Here is a 6,139-nt window from a genome sequence, read left to right as displayed (position 1 = left end):
AATTCTTGAGGAAAATCTGCTGCCCTCTGCCAGGAAGTTGTCAATGAGAAGAAGGTTTACGTTCCAACATGACAATGACCCAAAACACACAGCAAAACTGAGCACACAGTGGTTGAAGGAGAAAAAGGCGAATGTCCTTACATGGTCCAGTCAGAGCCCAGACTTAAACCGGACTGAAAATCTGTGGAATGACTTGACGACTGCAGTCCACACATGCTCACCATCATATTGAACTGAACTTGAGCAGTTCTGCAGATAAGAGTGGGCAAATATTGCAAAGTCTAGATGTGTAGAGTTAGTAGAGACAAATCCCAACAGACTAAAGGCTTTAATGAAAGCAAATGGTGGTCCAACAAAATACTGACACAAGGGGGTGATCCTTTTTCTTTCTTTCTTTTTTTCTGACATGTTAGTGTTATATCTTTCACTACAGTGAATATTGTTTCTGCGGCACAGCATGGACTTCCCATAGCCGCTTCTCCTGCGGTGTGTGTGAAACCCAAGAGCTGCAATCACGCTTGATTAAAATCAGCTTTCGATAAGCATCATGCAGCGTGAGTGTAAAAGACGCGCCCCGATGTTATTCGATTATTTAATAGATCAGCAAATCCCGTTATGCCACTACTTGCGCTCATGTGGGAATTGCCATTCGCGACTTTACCCGTGAGTGATTTGATATTTGGAGACGTTGAGACAGTTATCTGTGAATATCTGCTCCGATCATGCCAGGCTGGTGCTCTCAGCCTCACATAAAAATCAATCAGAGTTTTGAAGAGCTTCATCCATCAAATGCAGCATGATCAGACTTCTCATTAGCAGCATTATTGAACCATATTGCAATCCAAGTTTGTCAAATGTCAGCAACGGTTGAATAACGCACTATCAACGCCGCTTTGATCTACGATGTAATTTCATATAACACTGTGTATGAAAGAACGCTCTGCTGTTGCTGATAAAACAGAAAAGTTGGTTTCCCATTGCCGGTTATGAATGATATATTGGACTTAAACTCTAAAAAGAGCTTCTGGGAAACCTTGTAAACTGGAAGTGCCCAATGAATTATAGATGAGCTTGTTTCTTCATCAGATTTGTAGAAATGTAGCATTACATCACTTGCTCACCAATGGACGCTCTGCAGTGAATGGGTGCCGTCAGAATGAGAGTCCAAACAGCTGATAAAAACATCACAATAATCCACAAGTAATCCACACCACTCCAGTAATTAACATCTTGTGAAGTGAAAAGCTGCATGTTTGTAAGAAACAAGTTCATCATAAACACATTAAACAGTCACTTCCGGCCAAAATATGAGTCCATAATCCATAATAACGCTTCCTCCAGTGAAAAAGTACATCCGCTGTTGTCCTCTCACATTAAAATCCACCAACATATTTGTTTAGAGCTGTTTTAGACTCTATTCACTTGTAAACAATGTTTGATATGTGCATATTTCTCTCTTGATTCAGACAAGACGACCTTTTCACTGGAGAAAGCAATATTATGGACTTGTATTTTAGCCAGAATCAACATTTTGACAGTAAAAATGTCTTGATGGATTTGTTTCTTATAAACATGCAGCTTTTCGATTCACAAGACATTAACTGATGGACTGGAGTGGTGTGGATTATTGTGATGGTTTTATCAGCTGTTTGGACTCTCATTCTGACGGCACCCATTCACTGCAGAGCATCCACTGCTGAGCAAGTCATGTAAAGCTAAACTTCTCCAAATCTGTTCTGATATAGAAACAAACTCATTCACATCTTGGATGGTCAGAGAGTGAGTAGATTTTCAGCAAATTTTCATTTTTGGGTGAACTGTTTATTATAATTAATAAACAATTATTAATATTATAATTATTTTGAAGGACACTACAAGTGCACATTTACTAAGTGCACTAAAATTAGACTCATTTACACCAAATATGTAAAAATATACAGTTTCTATTTGAAAAGGGGTGTGTTTGTGGTAAAACTTAAAGTGCTAATACACTTGCTGCAGAGCTATTTTTGGTAACATTGGATGGTGGGTGAATATAAGTCAGGTGTTAGCACTAATATACCATGTGCTAACTTTAAGTTTAGTGAATTCTCCACCACTGGGTTTTAACTAATCTGAGTTTTATAGAGACCATCAAAACAAGCCGGAGACGCATCAGAAGCCTGTGAGGCGTGATGGAGACCCACAGAATCTCTTAACACCCTTTTATGATGGAGTCATTGATCATCATGAAAAATGAGGGGAAAAGAGAGTGAGATTCCTCATTTTTTCATGATGGATCAAGAGGTTATGGAGGCCGGGCAGACAGAAGAAAATATGACTAAACTATTTGAAAATACCTCTGCGCATTTACGAAGATTTATGGCCGTGTGCCGGTCGTACGCCAACATCCGGAGCCGAGCCCTGCGCTCCTTCGAAGGAGGAGGAACAATCCGAACGTCCATGATCCACAAAAGGTAACAAAAACAAACTGCTGGAACTAGTAATGGCGTCTGGATTCTGTCACGAAATGCCAGGAGGAAACAGGGTAAGTTCCATGTGCAGTTTATTGAAAATAATAACAGAACAAAACAGAACAAAAACGTTGCAAAAGGTAATCCAACCTGACCACAGAAAACACAAACTGAGAAGACAATACAATCCAGACGCAAATGACAGACAGAGAAGGCATGATATATATAGCTGGGTTAATGATGAACAGGTGTTACCGATTAGACCAGGATTAGAGAGCAGGGGACTATGGGAAATGGAGTTTAACACAAACAACGTAAAACAGAAGAGCGCCCTCAAGTGACCAGTCCCGGTCACCACAACAAACACTGTGACAGTTTTAGGGAATGCACTCCATGCAGACACTGGAAAATTATTGATGGCTTGCCGTTGAGAATAATAGGTAAATTGATCAGGTGCGATATCAGATAAAACCATTCAACAAGTACAAGTTAGGAGAGTCATTTCTACTTTGGGGTATTTTTATGTTTTAATACACTCTTAATTGGCATCTAAAGTTCCATGAAGGACCTTTAACATCTATGGAATCTATCCATGCCACAATAGTTTTATATATATATATATATAGTGGAAAATAGTTCCTTAGATTATTAGAATGTTCTTAGCACAAAAATATATATTTAAAGAGCAGTTCAATGAAATGTTCTTTGGGGAAGGTTTCACCAAACTTTTGGAGCATTTAAAAGCAGACATTTAAAGCTTGTAATTTTACAAATGCCCTTACAATAGCTGTTACTTGTGTATTATTTCAGCTTCTTTATCATTTTACAGTCATTTTATGCCATTATCATGGCAAGAAAGTTGTAAAATTTGAGACAAGTTTACACAGAAAAAGGTTATTGAAGATTTTTCACACTAAAATAATGTTAACATGCATATTTTTCACAAATTGTGGCTATAATAATGAAAAGGTGAGTATTTTAACATTAACAAATTTGCCCCAAGGTTTATTTATTTACTTATTTATTTATATTTCCAAGCATATTGTACAAACAAGAGAACATATAACCAAATATGTCAGGGGTATATAGAAAGAAAGAAAATAACTAAATATTTAAAATTATTGAATTATTATAAATACAGAAAAACACTGTACATTTTTGTTTCTAAATGTATTTTAATGTCAGTTTTAAATCGTTTAAACATGAATTCTTAGTAATTTTTTTCAAACCATATGACTTTATGAATATAATACTTCCATTGCAAGTGCCTCACTGCAACCCAGATTTAAAACAATAAAAAAACATGTTTTAATGGTAATCAACATTATACCATAAACACTGAGTTTAACTTTCTTTCTTTCTTTCGGAGTTGAAATATTTCGTGAACGTAAAAGTGAATTTTAACTATTTTTTATATATAAAATTCCAGTTTTTTTTTGTTTAATTCATCTAAAATTTGTTTTCATGTAAATATATGTATTATTGGTAATCAATGTACATTTTACATCACATTCTATTATTATCTATTATCTATCTGATTGATTGCGAAATTGAAAATGTAATTCTGTATGCCCATTTTCCCAGCCTTCTTTGCGGTCTAATGTACTTTAGTTTTCTTAATTTTTAACGAGCACCAGTACATAAAAAGCACGGCCTGTCCGTTACTGGCCAGTTTTGACAAGCTAGTTTAAAGCTCCTCAGTGAGCGGATATCAGGATGTTGCACTTTGAAGACATAAAACGCACTAATGACCCAACGCATGCTTTCAGCTCTTTAGCCAAAGCCATCACACACACTGCTGCCATAAACATCCACCAGACAGAGCATCTAATGGCTCTGAAAGAAGCAAGTGTTTGAGAACACCAATAAATCAATAAATAAAACTACTAAATGATAATGGCATGTTTTTTTAGTTTTTTTGCGTTTTATGCCTTTATTTAGATAGGACAGGAAGTGGACAGGACGTGAAGTTGGAGAGAGAGAAGGATGAGATCAGGAAAGGTCCGCAAACCGGGACTCGAACTAAGAATGCCCAAAGTGTAACGGTACTACATGTCGACATGTTCCCTGCAAGGCCATCTGCACCAACAATGGCATGTTTTTTTAATGCACTGTGGTATTGAATGCAGAAGTTCCAAGAAGTGCATTCTACTGTACAATAGTATTTATACAATATATTTCTGACATAATTTCAAGTTTTATTTTCTCATAATTTAATTCCATCCACATCAGACTCTACAAAATGTATTTCAAGGGACAAGAATAAACTTAATATTTTGTATATTACAAGATTGCAGTGCCAAGCAGCAAGCATTTGCATTTACATACTTACATTAAGTATTTCTCTGACCTTAGATGTAGGCCAAAAAATGCAAGGAATTTAGGTGGTATTTAATAATCTATTACATCTGGGTGTTGGCCTTCCTAACCAGACTGAAAACAAAAACCCACACACACAGGAATGAGACCAGTAGAGAAAGTATCGAACCATTGAATTTCTCCATCTCTTATAACACGCTTCAGAGCTGCACTTCAAACCCACCAACCTCCTTTGAAAGAAAGCCCTCGAAGAAGGATGGTCAATCAAGTGTGTGTCCGAGGAAAGACAAGGTGACTAATACTGAGATGGGAACGGAGTCCTTTTGTGGAAGACTTTGTGTACAGACTTATCTCTGTAGCCGAGGGCTGAGATTGGCACTGCTATTGTCACTGGGGATTTAACTCAACTGGCTAAAACTGCTTTTATCCCAGCCCACTAAATTCTTCTTTGGGGTTAAGAACACAACGGCTGAGAAGGTCTCAAATGAGGGTCTTATGTAAGACGAAAGTTCAAAACTCACAGAGAGAGTGCGTGATCACTCAGCTGCCATTATACAGCTCAGTGGTTTTGCTTCCAGACCCAGATTTTACAGCCAAAAAGTGTTTGTGGCACACAAAAAGGAATGTGGATTAACCAATAGGACCACTGCATTGGAAATGACTCTTCCTACATTTCTGCATTTCTGAAGCATCCATGCTTCCACAAGTCTTTTAGCTATTCTGATGAGTGATTTGTATATCACTCATATCCGAGTGCTCCTTATCGCAAATGTTGTCTCTAACTTTGTACCGGGTGCGCTGCTGAGCAAGTTTACTACATTTAAAAAGCCATACATATGGAGTATGTGATGCAAACATCAAAATGTGTTTGTTTACAAATGACACACTATGGTAAAAAAACCAAACACTTTTTTGCATAATTAATTTCACCAAAATTTGGCAAAAAAAAAAATATGACTGCAACCTTAAACCATGCTAATTTCACAACGGGCTCAGTTTGTTCACGTGGAAAATGTGCATAACCAGCTAAACCAGTTGCAAAATCTGCATGGGGAAATCTCTCACCCTTATGCAAAATTCCAAATTATGTGGATTCCTATTGAATCGTTGATTTCACCTGTAAAAATACGCTAAGCAATGATAAATATGACTGCACCTTTAGACCCACAAGGACTGAGATAATGGGTCACACTGTAAAAACATTCTGTAGTTTTTCCAATATAATTTTGGCAGCTGTGGTTGCCAGAATAATTTTGTAAAAAATACAGAAAAACTGTAAACACATTTACGACCAAAAACTGTAATTTTTACATGTAAATGTAAAATTTAAATGTAAACCAGTAAATTCAACAAGGCACACTGCTATT

The sequence above is a fragment of the Sinocyclocheilus grahami genome, unplaced genomic scaffold (assembly GCF_001515645.1).
Source record: "Sinocyclocheilus grahami isolate Dianchi unplaced genomic scaffold, SAMN03320097.WGS_v1.1 scaffold822.1, whole genome shotgun sequence".
In the NCBI taxonomy this organism is placed as follows: Eukaryota; Metazoa; Chordata; class Actinopteri; order Cypriniformes; family Cyprinidae; genus Sinocyclocheilus; species Sinocyclocheilus grahami.
Note: the sequence above shows the minus strand (reverse complement) of the source record.